Raw genomic sequence first — 18,962 nt, forward strand, 5'->3', positions numbered from 1 at the left:
GAAAAAGAGAGAGAGAGAGAGAGAGAGAGAAAGAGAGAGAGAGAGAGAGAGAGAGAAAGCTGCCAGGTCTGGGACTCACACCTCAGTCTGCCATGTGGGAGTCCAGTTCCTCAACCACCATACCACTTACTGGCCCCAACCATTCTCTGGTTATTAAAGTGATACATACTTAAAGTAATAATGAATAAAAATCATCCATAGTGCTATTTTTCAGGGGCAACCACTGAAACTACTTTGAGTTCTTTCTTTCCAGGTGGATGTGGATATATAATTTTGGTTTCTTTTTTAAACACGAACTTCATGGGCAATCTGTGTTTGGGTGCTTGCCTTTTCTTGCTTGTTTGAAAGCCAGTGGGCTCAGGTTATTTCATCAGAAGCGGGTCTTACCTCTCCTTGCCTAGTTTACTCCTCAAACCCACTCCATGAAGTGGTGCTAAATTATTATTGCTGTACCTCCTTTTCTGTGCTTAGGGAGATAAACCTGAACCTATAACAGGAAATCCAAATATTCCTTTAGCCAAGTCATGCTGATACATGAAAGTTTTCTCTAATTTATTTACTCAAAGCAGAACATTATAAACTAAATCATGTTCATTATAACTAATGGTCTTTTCCTCAGGCAAGATAATTTTAACAGTATCCTTAAGGAAATTCTCTATATAATTGGGGTCAAACTCATATACAGTTTGTTTTGTGTCAGTGTTTTCACTCAACATTGCATTAGCAGCATTTTCCATGTCACTAAATATTTTTCAAAAACGAATTTAATGGCTTCAAATACCATCATTTACTTAATCACCTTCCTGTTTGGGGGTATTTCGGTTGTTTCCATGTTTCAAAAACTTTTTTTTGCTTTTATAACACTGTGGTAAAAATACTTGTATATAAACCTTTGACCTTATTTAAGATTATTTCCTTGAGAATATGTGTTGTAAGGATCCAGTAACCTCTTAATTGGTCCCTGTTACTTCAGAGTTTATCTCCTGCTCACTGCCGCCAGACGAATCCTCCTAAAACATCAATTACGTCTTATCATCCCATGAGCAATAGCCCTCAATAACTTCTTATTGCCTGTATTTAAAAACCTTCAAATTCTTTAGCTTGGGGAATTGAAATACTGACGGTCTTTCTTTCCAGTTTCTACAATCTGTTGTGCCTGAAATAACTGGGCTCTTTGGGATGACTACTCTCACCCGAGCATGGGCATTGAGGACTTTTCAACTCATTTTTGTTTATTTATTCATTTCTTTCATGAGCAAGAGAGACAGGGAGAGACAGTACTCCCAACAGGATTTGACCCTGCAGTCCACCTCACTAGCCCTAGATTATGGGCATGGCATGCCCAGTGCATCCAAGGAAGCCTCCCAACACAACCCAGGACCTTCCCACATGGGTCAGCCTCACGGAGCATCTGTGTTTTACTGCTGTACCACTGTGCAGTCTTCACTCTCTTCTTTTTAACCCTGCCTCCTCCCTCTCTGTCCTAAGCAAAATAGGATAACACTTCAACACAAGCATTGATGTCTGTCAGAAAATAAAATATTTTCATTAATCCTCAAACATTACACTTCTTTCCCTCGAATTTCTTTCCTCTCAGCTGATGCCGTATCTATAGTCTTAATGAATTCTCTTCCCTGCTACTTTTCTGGATATTCCAGAACTCTGTATATGTGTGTATATCTGTATTTCAGTGCTTTATAAAAAGTCTAAAAGTATACACGCTAAACTTTACCTATGGAGAAGGGCCCGGGGATAGAATTCATGGGAAGGGGGACCAGCAGTTAGTGTAATGGCTATGTCGCTCAACTCCCATGTAGTCGACTGCAGTTCCTGATGGGATATCCTTTGTAGGTAATTTGCCGTTTCTCCCTTGTCAATCTTAGTATCTTGACTTTGTCTGTGGTTTTTGTCAATATGGCTATAATGTGTTTTGGAGAAGATCTTTTTGGGTTGATTCTATTTGGGGTCCTTTGTATTTCTTGGGACTGGATCTCTGCCTTTCTAGGTTTGGAAAGTTTTCTTGCAGGATTTCATGGAATAGATTATCAATACCCTTATGAGTCTCTTCACCTTCTGGGATACCAATTATATGGATGTTTTGACATTTGATGGTATCCAGTATTTCTCATATATTATTCTCATTTTTTGAGTCATTTTCTGTCTTCATGGTGGATTTTTCTAGGCCAGTGATTCTATCTTCTACATCTGAGATTTTATTTTCTGTATGATCTAGTTTGCTTTTAATACTTTCAAGAGAGATTTTGACTTCCTGTATAACCTTCATCTCTAACAGGTCCATTTGATTATTTTTTAGAGTGTGTATTTCCTCTTTTAGACCTTGCAAGAATTTCCTCACCTCCTGAAACTCACCAGTTCCTTTATCCTGCCTCTTCTGCAGTTTATTGTCTTTCTTTTCTTTGATCTCTGTTAGCTTTGTTATTATGAGTATTCTAAATTCTTCATCAGACATTTCCATGAGTTTCATTGTACTGTCTGAGGATGAAGAGGTGTTATTCTTTTCCCTTGGGGGAGAGGCATTGTCTTGCTTTAAAATATTTCTTGTGATACTGCAGTGATTTCTAGTCATCTGATGGATGTTGCATTTCTTTCCCATTCTTGAAGTTCAATCTGAGTATTCAGAGGCAAGCAGAAGGAGGTGATCTGCAATCTTTCTTCTGTTCTGTTTACACTCTTTGTGCATCAGATTCAAAGTGAAAAGAGGAATAGTCTGACCCTAATCATATTCAGATGATTGCAAACTGTTCACCTGGACTTGTCTAGATACTTAGTGTGTAGAGGCTGATCAGAAAATAAATAAAGATAAAGAAAAGAGGAAAAGAATTAAGAAAAAGAAATAAAAAAAATAAAATGAAAAAGAAGAAAAAAGGATAAAAAACATAAGATTATAATTTTAAAAAGCAAAAATGAAAACCAATATTTCACAGCTGAAATACGATATCCATCTTAGGATAGGCCTCCCTTGGGTTGTGCCTTTCCTAAATGAAGTGAGGAAAACCACCAATTAACACAATAAAGGAGAGGCTCAAGAGCCCAGAGAATACTTTATGTTAAAAAAATTAAAGAGAAAATAAAAGTCACAGAGAGAGACCAGCAGAAATGGAGAGAAAGACACAGGGCTATCCCTAGCCACTAGAAATGAGTCTGGAGAGGGAAGTCTCAGCATAAAATCTTCATTTTTGGTCAAAGAAACCAACATTTCACAGCTGAAGTACGGTATCCATCTCAGAATAGTGACCCCCTCTAAATCTATATTAAAGAAGTTACTTAACCTCCTTTTGTACCAACTTCCTCATATGTAAAAATGAGGATAATAATTCTTGTCTTCCTGGACCACACACATGGACATACTAATACTATGTATTAGTATGCTCTTAGTTTAATTTATTTTCTTCATTTATCAGTAACTGACTTGTACAAGGTATACTTTCAAAAGCAGCAGATGCTGTTTTATATGTTTATACATCTACAAATGAAATTCAGAGATCAAAGTGGTTGTTTTTGTAATAAGGATGAATATATGCAAATAGTTTGTGTAATCTTTGTTCTAAATGTATACAGTTATGCAGAGCCATGGAAACCCTGTATGTTTTTCCATGACTTATAGGACTTTAGACTGTGACTAGTAACAGAGGGAGATAAAAGTCAAATGTATTTTCAATGCCTTATAAGTAGTTGGTTAAGAAAATCAGTAACTAGAAACTTACAGACTGGGGTCTGAGATAACTTGCTCTCATATTGAATATTATGTAGTATATAGTATCTCAAATGTTTTCAGGGCCAATAGTTTTTTTGTTTGTTAATTTGCCAGAGGGTGCATACAGTTACTAGAGAGACAGAGAGAGAGCCTGAGATAGAAAAGTGAGAAAACACTCCTCCCATCCCCAAGGGAATAATCATGCTGCAATCCCTTCTCTTCCATTTCTCCCTTCTTTCAGGATATTAGGCATGCACATTTATCTGCCTAGCATGTTTTTCAAGCTACCAAGTCCAGGGACCAGCAGTTAGCATAAAGGCTATGTCGCGGGACTCCCATGTAGTCAACTGCGGTTTGAGTCCCAGTCCTGGTGGCTTACACTCACCGCTGGGCACATGTGTGTGTGTGCCCAAGATCCCAAGAGGAGAGTGGAGGAGAAGGGATTGCAGCATGATTATTCCCTTGGGGATGGGAGGAGTGTTTTCTTTCTTTCTGTCTCTCTCTGTCTTTTTGGCGAGCGCATGCACCCTATAGCAAAAACCTCTCAAAAAAAAAAAAAAAAAAAAAAAGCTACTAAGTCCAGACCTGCAGCTGTGCAGTTGGCCAGATGGGATCCAGCTACTTTAACCACCACACCAAGGGCTGGCCCTTCAGGACCAATATCTGTTAGGCATAGGCATGGTAGACACAATGCCTTGGGCCCATATTATTGTACTTTTAACGGCCTATGAATTTTTAAAAAATAATTTCTGATTTGCATATAATTGTACATTTTTGTGGGGTACAGTATGGTTTTTCAAAGTATGTTTACAGTGTATAATAATCATATCAAAGCTATTTATCACTTTTAATAAAAATATTAAATTATATTGTGCAGCTTATATATATATATATATATATATACACACACATACATACATACACACATACACACACATATACATATATATACAAATACATACACACCTACATATACATATATATATGTGTATATATATATATATAGAGAGAGAGAGAGAGAGAGAGAGAGAGACTGGCAATGCCCTTTTTTATTTTGTTATGGTATATTGTAGTATACTGAGTTGCTTTGTTTACATGCATTCTTAAGTCTGTTAATCATTTTTTCCTGAATCCTTTCCTCTTCTGTCACAATCCTGTCAGATTCTGATATCTACCATTGCCCTCTCTACTCCCTATTTTTTTTTTAAGAGAGATTTTTGCTATAGGATGTATGCACTTGCTGGAGAAACAAAGAGAAACAGAGAGATAGAAAGCAAGATATCACCCCCCCCTCCCCCCAGGAATGGCCAGCCACAATCCCTTCTCCTCCATTTGTCCACTTGGTGTTGAATGACAGAATCTCATTACTCTTTATGGCTGAGTAATGTTCCATTGTATATATCTACCACAATTTCTTCCTCTTCTTTTTTTTTTCTGCACATTTAATATAGGTGTTTATTCACCTTTACACATTAGAAACAAACAATGTATCATTTTTAGATGACAAGTTGTTTCATGTACAGCCTATTTTAAAACTCACATTTCTTTTTTCTTTTGGAGAGGTTTTTGCCATAGGGCACGTATGCTCGCCAGACAGACAGAGAGAGACAGAGAGATAGAAAGTGAGAAACCATCCCCCAGGGGGGATGGCCACGCCGCAATCCCTTCTCCTCCATTCTCCTCTTGGGATCTTGGGCATGCACACACATGCGCCCGGCGTGAGTTTTTAAGCCACCGGATCCGGGACGTGAACCACGGTCAACTACATGGGAGTCCAGCAACATAGCCATTATGCTAACTGCTGGTCCCAAAACTCACATTTCTAATGTATCTTTTCCTATTTTAAGTGGAATAAATTGTATATTTATATCTATATCAGTACCTGAAATTGGATGCTATCAGTGTTTCTTTTTTTAAATACCTATATTTAAAAAAATCTTTATTATTTTAATTTATCTTACACATTCAATTACTGTACTAGATGATCCTCCATTTCTGTGTTCATCAAATGTTTTGCCTCTCTATTTTTCTCCTTGATTCCTTCCCTTTCACGCTGCTCTATCTCCCATCCTCTTCCCACACTGACATTTTCTTAATCCAGTCTTTTGTTGTTGGCATTTAGGTTGATTCCATGTTTACTATTGTAAATAATGCTGTAATAAACATGGATGCACAAATGTCTCTCTGACAGAGTGATTTCCTAACCTTTGGATAAAGACCCAAGAGTGGGATTACTGGATCATATGGTAGTTCTATTTATAAATTTTTGAGGAACTGCTATTTTTTTTCCATAATGCCTGCACTAATTTACATTCCCACTAGCAATGCATGATGATTCCCTTTTCACCACAGCCTTGTTGGTGCTTGTTCTTTATTTTTTCATCATAGCCATTTTGACTAGGTTTATGTGATAGATACATCACTGTGGGTTTTTTTTTTTTTTTTTTTTGAGAGGTTTTTGCTATAGGGCACGTGCGTTTGCCAGACAGACAGAGAGAGACAGAGAGACAGAAAGCGAGAAATCACCTCCCAGGGGGGATGGCCATGCCGCAATCCTTTCTCCTACATTCTCCTCTCAGGATCTTGGCCATGCACGCACACGTGGCCGGCATGAGTTTTAAGCCACCGAATCCAGGACGCGAACTGCAGTCGACTACATGGGAGTCCAGCGACATAGCCATTATGCTAACTCCTGGTCCCCATCACTGTGGTTTTTATTTGTATTTCCCTTATGATAAGACATGTCGAACATTTTTTTTTTTCATTTTTTTTTGTCCATTCATATGTCTTCCTTTGGTAATTGTCTGTTCAGATTGATTCCCATTTTTAAATTGGATTATTAGTTGTGTGTGTGTGTGTGTGTGTGTGTGTGAGCTGTTTTAGTTTTATTCTAAAATTAAAATATTCTAGTTATTTATCCCTTGTGTGAAGTTTTGCAAATATTTTCTCCCATTCTGTGGATTGTGTCTTTATTTATTGTTTCCTTTGTTGTGTACCCTTTATAGCTTGATGTAATCCCATTTTTCTATTTTTGGTGGTGTTATCTGATTTAGGGATCTTGTTTAAGAAATCTTTGCCTACTCCAATGTCTTGAAGTGTTTCCCTTGTTTTCTACAAGTAGTCTTTTTAAAAAAGTTTTGGGCTTTACATTTAAATCTTTAATCCATTTGGAGTTGATTTTTGTTAATGGTAAGAGATAGAGGTCTAGTTTCATTCTTCTGTAGGTGGATATCCAATTTTCTCAGCATTAATTATTATTATTTATATTACATTTAATCACATATATCTTTACAGTGTTTAACATTTCTTTTTACAGCATGATTATCATGCATATCAGTCAAGACATTACTATCCATGTCATCATCAAATTGTTTTTTATTTTTTTCAGATTATTATTATTATTTAGCCTCCCTATTATTATTATTTAAAAATTTAATCACTATATATCATTTAGCTTGTAAAGAGAATTTATCCAACATGAAATACTTCTCGGACCAGTCCAGTTGAGAATACTACACTCAGCACTTATTATTGAAAAGACTGCCTTTTTGCCCAGTGGATGGTCTTGGGAACTTTGTTAAAAACTAATTGGATGCATGTGTTGGGTTTATTTCTGGATTCTCTATTTTGTTTTATTGCTCTAGCTAGTCTATTTTTGCGACATACTGTTTTGATTGTTTTTAAAATAAATTTTAAGTGGGGTAGTGAGATACCTCCAACTGTATTCTTTCTGTAAAAATTTTTTTTTTGAGAGATTTTTGCTATATGGTGCGTGCACTCTCCAGACAGACAGAGAGAGACATAGAGACAGAAAGCGAGAAATCACCCCCCAGGGGGGATGGTCACACTGCAATTCCTTCTCCTCCATTCTCCTCTCGGGATCTTGGGCACGCACGCACACGCGCCCGGCGTAATTTTCAAGTCACCGGGTCCAGGACACGAACTGCGGTCAGCTACATGGGAGTCCAGTGACATGGCCATTACGCTAACTGCTGGTTCCCTCTTTCTGTAAAATTTTTGCCTTGATGATTTCGACTTTGTGATTCCAGACACATTTTATGATTTTAAAAATATCTATGAAGACCGTTGCTGGTATTTGGAAGAATTGTATTGAAATGATAAATTAATAGGTGTAGAATCAACATTTTAATTATATTGATTCTTTCAGTCTAAGAGGAAGGGCTTTATTTTAACTTTTTGGTCTCTTTTTCTATTCATCCTTTAGTTTTTTAGTTTTCATTGTAGAGATCTTTTTTTTTTAATTATAAATAAGAACTGAAGATTTATTGCTGTGAAACAAATCTGTGATACAGTAGCATGAATCTCAGGTACTAAGTGTAATCATTTGAATCAAGTTAAGTAGTTGAAAATATGATAGGACAATTTTTTGAGACATTAGAAAAGTCATGATGTGACATTTAATAGAAAGTGGGCAGATATGGAGGATCTATTGCTGAGTGAAGTAAGCCAGGCTATGAAAGAAAGATATTGTATGTATCCACTCAATATATACTGACTATCTGCACTCTATGGTAGAGAGCAAAAAATTGGAGGACATAAAAGCAGTGAGAATACTTAACGAGAATAGGACAGTGTGGAAGGGGGGAGGTGAAGAGAAGAGGATAGAGAAAGATAGCAAGAGAACAATAGAGAGGCAGGACGTTAGTGAGAAGCAGATAAGGCTTATTACCTTTGATGATGACATGTATAGTGTTCTCAACTAGATTGGTCTGAGAAGTATTTCATGATGGGTAAAGTCTTTTAACAAGCAAAATGAGAAATAGTGGTTGACTGTTTTAAAATATAATAATAATAATAATTGGGAAAATCATAGAAAAGATATTGAATGTTGAAGTGGGGAGATTAATGTCTCTGTATTGACTGACATGCATGGCATTCCCTTTTGAAAAAGCAATGTAATACACTGTAAAGTTATATGTAATCCAATGTAATATAAAGAAGATTATGATGATAATAAAAATAAAAAAAAGAAAAGTCATGATGCATTTTTGCATAGAAAAACATAGAAAAATACACATGACTTTTTGTGTATGATTTTTTATGTATTTTTTTATGTATGATGTGTGCATGTGTATGTGAATTATGAGAAAGTTTATAAGCCACTTGACCCAAGAGCAACTGAGATACCTAGCTTGTGCAGTTGAAATCAGACATCATATCATCATATTAAATTTCCTTTTTTTTTTTTTTTTTAGGTTTTTATGATAGGGCACATGCATTTGCCAGAGAGTGACAGAGAGAGACAGCAAGAGGGAAAGTGAGCCATACCCTCGGGGATGAGGGGTGATGTCTTACTTTCCCACTCCCTCTCTTTCTCACTCTCTCTTTCTTTCTCTGGCAAGTGCTCTATGGCAAAAACCATTAAAACATTATAGTTCCAATAGCCCACAAAACAAATTTTAAAAAAGAAAGGAATTAAAACTATGTTGAAAGGACTTTTTTTAACAGCTCAATTTCAGCACCCTAAGGAAACTAAAAGCATCCATGACTATCACGGATGAAAACAAAAGGAATGTCATTGGAATCAAGTATTTTCCCCACTGAAGTATAAAATCTATATAGAAATTTGATACTGTGCTATAACAAATTATACTTCTCTTGGTTATGTTTTAATCTCCTTTATATCTTTTACCTCTCTGGTTATATTTGTTTCTAAGTATTCGTGTGTGTGTGTGTATTGTAAATTGAACTGCTTTCTTTACTTCTACCTCAGTATGTTTGTTGTTGATGTGTAAAAGCACTATAGATTTTTGAAGGTTGATTTTGTATCCTGTGACTTTACTGAATTTATGTATCACTTCAAGATTCCTCATGGATTCTTTAGAATTTTCCTTTCTTTCTGAGAATTATTTATTTAATTTTATTTATTCATTTTTAATTTGACTAGGGAGAGGTAGAGAGAGAGAGGAAGAGGGAAAGTGAGAAAGCAAACCACCAGGTCTGAGACTTAGACCATGGTCGGCCATGTGGGAGTGTCCAGCACCTTAACCACCATGCCACCTGCTGCCCCCACATTCTTTAGAATTTTCTATGTATATAATAATGTCATCTGTAAATAGGGATAATATAACACCTTCTTTTCCTTTTTGAATGCCTTTGTTTCACTCTCTTGTAAACTGTTCTAATTTCTTTTAAAATAAAAAAAATGAATTTCTAGGTCAAAGAATTATTATTATTATTATTTTTTGGAGAGATTTTTGCTATAGGGCGCGTGTGCTCGCCAGACAGACAGAGAGAGACATAGAGACAGAAAGCGAGAAATCACCCCCCAGGGGGGATGGTCACGCCGCAATCCCTTCTCCTCCATTCTCCTCTCGGGATCTTGGGCACACACGCACACGCGCCCGGCGTGAGTTTTAAGCCACCGGGTCCAGGACGCGAACCACGATCGACTACGTGGGAGTCCAGCGACATAGCCATTACTCTAACTGCTGGTTCCCAAAGAATTATTTTTTATATTAATTTTTTTTGCCATAGGATGTGTGTGCTAGAAAGAGAGAGACAGAGACAGAGAGAGGGAAATTGAGAAATCAGTCCCTGGGGGATGACCACATTGCAGTTTCTTTTCTTTCTTTCTCCTCTTGGAATAGGCATGCATCCACATGCATCTAGCATGTTTTCAAGCAGCCAGGTCCAGCATTCAAACTGTGGAGTTGACCGTGTAGAATCCAGCACCTTAACCACCATGCCACCTGCTGGCCCCAAGAAAATATTTTAACATATAACATTAATATATTCATCTTTATACCAGTGCAGTTTTAAAATATAGGTTTAATTTTTCCTTTAATGGAGAAAAGGGTTTATAAAAGTTACAATATTCCTCGTAGCTTTGCTGAAGATTCAGACACCCTCCCAGGAAGCTTGTCTGAGTGGATCAGGTCGAGTAGTGTTTGTGCAAACGAATTCACCTGTTCTGAGTTACACCAGGAAAGGAGGCTCCTTGGTTAGGTCCGAGTCCCATTCCATCACATGAGTTTTTCTAGTTTTACTCTTGGCTCCATGTGAAAGGAGAAAAACTGCACATGAAAACAGCAACAACAACAACAACAACAAAAACAGATACTTACTGTAAGCCTCAGAATCTCCTGGCATAAGACTAGACTTGGGACCAGCAGTCAGCAGAATGGCCATGTCGGTGGACTCCCACGTAGTCAACTGCGGTTCGCGTCCCAGACCTGGTGGCTTAAACTCATGCCAGGCGCGTGTGCGTGCATGCCCAAGATCCCGAGAGGAGAATGGAGGAGAAGGGACTGTGGCGTGGGCATCCTCTCTGGGGGGTGATTTCTCGCTTTCTATCTCTCCATCTCTCTCTGTCTGTCTGGCGAGCATATGCGCCCTATAGCAAAAATCTCTCCAAAAAAACCAACCAACAGACCAACCAAACAAAAGACTAGACTCTATGGAGAAGGGTTTCTTCTTATCACATACTTATGTAAATTTAACATGTAAATGACATGCATATTAATGAATATGTAAATGAAGTTCAGGGAAAAATTTAGCAACAGTCAAAAAAATAAAAAAGACTTGTAATCTAATTTTGACTGAATAAAAGGGAAACTATGAAGTGCTTATAGGAAATGTAGAGTAGAGCTGACTTTTTAAGATAGGAAAAAGCAGATACCATGAGAAGGAAGTTGGCTGGCATAATGTCTCAGTATGGAGGATACCCACGTAAAGTAGAATATTTGGTCAGTAAATGAACTGAACTCAGCTCTGCCTCTTAAGAATCTGGTGGCATTAAAGACAGTGCAGTAAGGTAGAGATCAGCTGTTGTAATCCTAAAACAAACCATTCCTGAGAACTTGTTTCTGGGAGCCTGCATTAATCTAAATGGCAAACTTAGGTGAAAAGGCTATAAATTGATTGGAGAGGAAAAGTCACACCACTGGGTCTGTGAACTTTACTTTTCAGTTTAGATGAATCATTTTAAGTTAATAATAATTCATGGTGGCACAGCAGTGATACAATGCTCTGTGATGCTGAGACCATGTGGGAAGGTCCTGGGTTCAAATCTGAGATCTTCCTGTGCATGCCAGTCACACGTGTACTCATGATCCAGGCTGACTAAGGCTGTGGTAGGCTCATGGCATCAGGACTATGTTCATGGAGCTTCTCTCTCTCTCCCTCTCTCTCTGCCTCTCTCCCTCTCTCAGGGAAGAAGCAAATAGATAAAATTTAAAAAATCATATTAATAATTACTGACATTGGGAACTAGCAGTTAGCAGAATGGCTATGTCTCTGGACTCCCACGTAGTCGACTGCAGTTTGTATCCTGGACCCGGTGGCTTAAAACTCATGCCAGGCGCGTGTGCGTGTGTGCCCAAGATCCCGAGAGGAGAATGGAGGAGAGGGGATTGTGGCATGACCATCCCCCCTGGGGGGTGATTTCTCGCTTTCTGTCTCTATGTCTCTCTCTGTCTGTCTGGCAAGCGCATGTGCCCTATAGTGAAAACCTCTCAAAAAAAAATTACTGACATAACAAGAGCACTTACTATGCAGCTGAGGCTGGGCTAAGCACTTCCAGTGGATTGACTGTTAAATCCTCACAGTAACCCCATGGGATAGGAATTATTATTTCCATTTCACAGATGAAGAAATGGAGTTTAGGGAAGCTGAATGACTTATTTGACTTTTCATAGCCTGCCTGGACAGACCTGGGCAGATCTGGAGTTTCAACCCAGGAAACTGGAACCTGCAATTTTTTCCTTTCTTAAGTTTTTACCATAGGGTGTATGTGCTCACCAGAAAGGAGAGAGACAGAGAGGGACAATTAGAAGGAAAGTGAGAAATCACCAGGGCAACAGCCATGCTACAATCTCTTCTCCACCATTCTTCTCCTGGGGTTTTGGGCATGCACGCACCTGCGCCCAGAATGAGTTTCAAGCTGCTAGGTCTGGGACTCAAACAGCGGTTGGCCATGTGGGAGTCCAGCACCTTAACCACCATGCTACTTACTGGCTCTGTCATTTCTAACCTCTGGTTTTACCCCAGAAGAACCTATCTATGATATAACATATAAGCAAAATATAAGCACGTTATAGGGTGAATTGTTCTCAATCCCCAAATTCACATTTTAAAGTACTAAGCCCAGGTACTTCAGAATGTTATCTTATTTGGAGAAAGGATATCTACAGAGGTCAAATTAAAATAAAATAATTAGGATGGGCTCTAACCCAAGATGACTGGTGTCCTTACAAAAAAAAGGGAAATTTGGACACAGAAACAAGCATATAGGGAGAATGTTACATGAATATGAAGATAGTTATCTACAAACCAAGAAGGGATTTCTGGAGTAGATCTTTCCCTTAGAGTGCTCAGAAGAACCAATTCTCCTTGTACCTTCATTTTGGATTTCTAGCATGCAGAACTGTGAGACAATAAATTTCTGTAAGCACGTTGAACTAATAACTCATGACAATACTGGTACATAATGTAGTTAAGTTATCTTCTGGACCTTTCAAGTAACTGGCTTCTTTAATATCAGACTTTATTAGCCAAAAGGAATTTCCAATTCAATCCAGATAGATGGTAGTGGTGATGGTAGAGTCATCTGAACTTAAGAACACTCATTGGGTTGTTGGAAAAGTCATGACGCATTTTTGCATAGAAAAATGTAGAAAAAAATACTTCTTGACTTTTCTGACAACCCAATAGATACCTTGGAAAAGAAAAAAAACCAGACTGACTTGAAGTGTTTTAAACACAATTTAAAGTAAGTCCTAATGTGCCTAATAATATTGGTTTGTATTGTATCAGACACAGAGTTATTTTGGCACAAATCATTCAGAGGAAAATTTTGTGGGAAAATGAGAAAAGCTTTTCACAGGTAGATAATTAAAAAATTTGTCTGGGAGCCAGATAGTGGTGCAGGGCTAAAATGTGATGCTCTCAGAGGCAGTTTTACATGGGAAGGTTCTCAGTTCAAGTCTGGTAGACTTCTATGAGCACATCGGGCACACATGTGCCCATGCTCTGGGGCTGACTGAAGTCTAGGGGAGTGTATCATAGCATCAAGATGCTATTGGAGGTGCTGTGTCTCTGTTTTTCATGAAACCTATAAATAAACATATTTTCTCTGTATGGCAGATTTAATATATTATAACCACAGTTGCAGTGCTGCTCATATTATCTGCATACAAAGACTTTACTTGCTTATTAATGAAGAAAGTAGTGATTCTTCATTATTTCTCCTTCCTTCTCCTACCACACTGGGTATGATGTCAACAACACTCTGTAGAAGAAGTCATTTCTAACCACTTTGAGAGGGCCTTTGGTTCCTCAGTGCTTCTTTATAAGCTCTTATTAATATTTATTTAATTCTGCTAGTCTAGAGAGGTTTTAGCAAGTGGGAGTTCTACTGAAGGAGATCAGATGTTTTTATTTGCTTCCTGTCTATTGTTTTCAATTACTAGAAATGAAATCTAGAGGTAAAAACAATTTCTAAAAAAAACTGCTCTAGGGACCAGCAGTTAGCGTAATGGCTATGTCGCTGGACTTCCACATAGTCAACCGCGGTTCGCGTCCCGGACCCGGTGGCTTAAAACTCACGCCAGGTGCATGTGCATGTGTGCCCAAGATTCCAAGAGGAGAATGGAGGAAAAGGGATTGCGACATGGCCATCCCCTCTGGGAGGGGGTTTCTCGCTTTCTGTCTCTCTGTCTCTCTTTGTCTGGCGAGCACACGCACCCTATAGAAAAAAAATTGTGCTCTATTACATATGCCTTCAAAAAGAAAATTGGTAATTAGACAGTATTTTCTCTTAGCTATAATTTGAAAATGTAATATGTACTTAATGATATGTGAATGACAATTGTGATAGTCAGGTGTGACTAGGAAACAAAAAAGAAGACGGTTGCACATGAGAGATGTACCAAGAGCTCTGATGTGCTGCCTTCGTTTCACCTTCCGCTCTCCTGGCCTTACCATTTCTCTAGAGCTCTTGGACCTTTTCTTCTTTCCGAATGCTGCCATGTCAGTTGACAACCTGGCCTTTGGATACAGGAGATGGACAGGAGCGAGTAATTTCCATCTCTTTTCCACCTTCTGATTGCCTCTTTCATCGCGAAGTTTTCTGTATAGCCTATTCCAAGTGACTGTGTTTCTTTGTCAAGAGACCAATTTGGTAACACAATACTTTGTATTTGCTCCCCAACCTTGCCTGCCTTGCTTCTCTTTTCTATCCCTTACATTACCCTGGGATGACACTGCTCACTAAAGTTTCTTTCTGCTTTTTTTTTGAGAGGTTTTTTGCTATAGGGTGCGTGAGCTTGCCAGAGAGACAGAGAGAGACAGAGAGATAGAAAGCGAGAAATAACCCCCCGGGGGGATGGCCACATCGTAATCCCTTCTCCTCCTTTCTCCTCTTGGGATCTTGGGCACACACGCACACGTGCCCGGTGTGAGTTTAAGCCACCGGGTCCAGGACTCGAACCACATTTGACGACATGGGAGTCCAGCGACATAGCCATTATGCTAACTGCTGGCCCCAATAAAGTTTCAAACTCAAGTCTTGACCTAGGTTCAATTTTCAAGGGAACTTTGTTTAGAACAAAAAGAGTTCCATAAATGTTTAGTGAATTGAAATGAGTAAAACAATAGAATCCAGGCTACATGGGAGCTCTTGTTTAATCATTTGTATTTTACTGTGCTTCAGAAGAACTCGATCTGTACCTCCTGACCCATTCATTTTGTGACTGCCTCTAGAGTGTTAAGTATAATGCTTAGAAAGAAATGATCAACAAATGAAAGCCCCTTTCTTTGACAATAAGTGATCTATCAGATGACTCCAGAAGTCACATTGCCAAAAGGCAGATTTAATAAGGGAAATAGAGGGCTGTTAGAGCCTTCAGGAAAGACATTTAGGGGTGCGGTGGTTAAAACAGCTGTATCCCACATGGCTGATTGTACAGTTTGAGTCCAGGACCTGGCGGCTTGAGAAACCAGGCACATGTGTGTGTCCAAAAATCCCCAAAGGAGGGAGTAATGGAGGAGAAGGGATTCTGGCATGACCATTCCCTGTGGGAGGTGCTTTCTCTTTTTTAGACATGTGCCCTCTGGCAAATTATAAAAGAAAATAAAGGAAAGAGTAGGGTGAATTACTGTGGAATAATAATCCAGGTGGTGTGCCTGAAACCATCTCCTTTTTCAGAGACATAACTCCTGAAGTCATAGCCGTTTTCTATAACTATTTCAATAGAAAATTAGAGAACTCTCCTATGTAAATTCTGGCCTTACTTCCTCCTTGAGAAGAAAATACTTCTCTAATGTCTACCCAATTTTAATGACTGTCTAATGTGTAGATGAGATGTGAAAGACTGAAAATGTAAGGTTGTGGCGTTAAAAGGAGAAAAAAAAAGGAAATGGCCATTTTAATTATTTATTTTTATTCCTTTTACTACTCTCTTGCCTCTAGTAACTGAAATTGTTAGGAACTTACATAGTAACTACAGGAAAATTGGTTAAGAATCCAAGATGTTAAAAAAAAATGATACAGAGCATCTGTTGTATATTTTAGTACATGCCTGTACCGAGGGCCAAGACCTTTGTGCTCTGGGGAAGCCATGTAGACATTATTACTATTTTTATTGTCATGATGGTTATTAATAATAAAGAAGATTATTATAGAAATGAAAGTAAGGGGGCATCAGCTATGCTTGACCTGTATGAAACCTCTCGTGCTTTAATGAAAAAAGGCAACATTTAGAGTATAACCTATTTTTGTGTGTGCATATGAAACTGGGGTCAAGTAACTATATTTGCAAGTAACTTTTTAAAAGGATTATAGAGTCAATCATATTCATAGTAAATGAGGCCAAGTATAAATTCATATAATTTGACAACTGAAAATTATTAAAAGGAGAGTATTGGAAGGGAACTTTAAAAATAAAAAAAACCCTGAAGGGTCTGTTTTTATCAAGATACATGTAGGAGGGTTTTATTATAAATCAACTGAGCAGACGTCTGACTCATATTCAGGGATGTTACTGGAACTGGCTATTTGGATCTTATCATCATTGAAGGTAATGCTTGATCTTTTCACTGACCATAAAGATGTTTCAAAAAACAGTGACATAACCTGTATCAGCAGAGTCCTCTGAGGCCAACTGCAGCAACAAATGTATTTAAGTATTTAGTCCAGCAAAGGCACAATGTTGACCTGGCCAAAGCCAGATGAACTTTGCTATAACGGCAAAAGTGAAGAAACATTCATTTTGGCTAGCACAAGTCATTATGAATGAGGAAAGAGAGCTGTGGAGAAGAAAGAACAAGCAGTCAGTCCATAAGAGATGGGGTGATGCTTCATGTTGGTGGAGGTGGAATGAGCAGGATTCATATGTGTGCCTGTTGTGGTCATTTCTAAAAGGTCTGGTGGGAATCCTAGACTGACACAGCTGAGCTGGATAGAGGTGGTGCTCTCAAGGGCATCAGTGTGTTGAGTCCTGAGTGTAACATTAGTAAACGTTGCTTTCAGGTAGAGGGCAAAGAAAGAAGAGGAGTAAACTATGAAGGCAAACCATTCAACCCAGATCCCCTCTCAGTGAAGAAGTTCCTTTTATTGTGTCCTGGAGAAAAAAAATATAAACAGTAGTGTAGCCAGTGGGACCCTAATGTCAGTTTCCCAGCTGTCCCAAAATTCATCAGGAGTGGAAATGTACATCTCTGAGTTTCTGATGCAGTAGGTCTGAAGTGGGAAGGAGGACTCATTGTTTACAAAAATTTTTCTAGGTGTTTCTCATAACCAGTCATGATTGAGAACCTCTGATCTAAAATTAATTTAAACACCCAAGGTATAATAATACTGAGCTCATTATCATTTGGCTATTGGTTAGCTGAAGTTATAAGAATCCACCTAATTTCAAAACCCAAATCTACATCTTTAAAATATCATTGGGAGAACCCATACTTTGGTTCTCTCTGGGCCTTTTGGAGTGTAAGGTCTTAGCTAAAGTTGTATAATTTGAGTTTGTGGTGGACAAGTCATCATAGTTTTATGATCTGATCTAGCAGCAAGGTAATCCGGAGCATAGAATGTGACTGATGAAGTGACCCAGATTTGGGGATTGGAATGATGGAAGATCAACAAACTGAAGGATTGTAAAATGCTATAGGGGGTAATGTTGAAGTAACCATCACTGCTTGGGAGACACTTGAGGCCTTCAGAACAGGCATGGGGTAGTATGAGGAGATACTAAGTGGCTAAAGAGTGATATAGGCTGAGGGGGGAAACTTGGTGTGGGTCAGGTCCATGTCCAGATTGTTTCCCATCTACTTCTTAGGCCTTGCTGCAGTATGTTCTCAGTTGAAATTTTTTGATTGATCAATAATGGTCAAAGGCACGTTGAGCAGATAAATGGAAGTGGGAGAAGAAAGTGAGGTGATTATATCAGAAAGAGAACTGAAGAGAGTTCTTAGAGGTGAGCAGATTCTAGTGATGAGAAAATCCAAGTTGTGGCCAATGTGGTGTGGAAAATACGAGCTGGTGAGAAATCCTGTGGTCATCAGCACAGATGATGCTGTTCTTGTGGACAATGGCCAAAGACAGGGGAGAGAGAGGAACTGTGACTCAGATGCTGAAGTGTTAGAGGACAGTGCTCGGAGGGGGAGGTGGATATGAAATAGAAATAAAAAGAGGATGTAGAGAGCATGGAGGGCCCAGTGTTGGCTCTGTTTAGTGGGTAAGTTTGGGCAAATCTTACATCTTCTCTGGAATTCTGTGATTGTTTGAATTAATAGCATTTTGTCCATCTCCCTACAGACTTATTGGAGGCTCATGTGAGATACAATGATCATGGATGTAAAAGCCACTGTGAAGAGATAGTTGAGAAGGGTTTCTCTAGTTTTGAAATCATGTAACATAACTCCTGTAGTTGTGCCATATCGATGTTATGAGATATGAGATGTCATAGAGTGTAGATATGGTAAAGCTACAGTTTCTCTTGGAAGAAATATATTGGGTCATTGGAAAAGTCGTGATGCCTTTTTGCATAGAAAACCAGAAAAATATGTCATGACTTTTCCAATGACCCAATATCTAAAATCAGAGCTCTATTGTACACCCAACCAAATGACAGTTGAGCTAAATGATATTTATCTTTGGAATTAGTAGGTCACACTTGAGGAAGATAATTCATATACGTGTGTGTGTGTGTGTGTATTTTTAGCTAGCATGTCAGTATTTTGTGTTTTCTTTTTTTTTTTTTTTTGAGAGATTTTCACTGTAGGGCGC

This window comes from Tupaia chinensis, unplaced genomic scaffold (genome assembly GCF_000334495.1).
Source record: "Tupaia chinensis unplaced genomic scaffold, TupChi_1.0 Scaffold000322_1, whole genome shotgun sequence".
Taxonomy (NCBI): domain Eukaryota; kingdom Metazoa; phylum Chordata; class Mammalia; order Scandentia; family Tupaiidae; genus Tupaia; species Tupaia belangeri.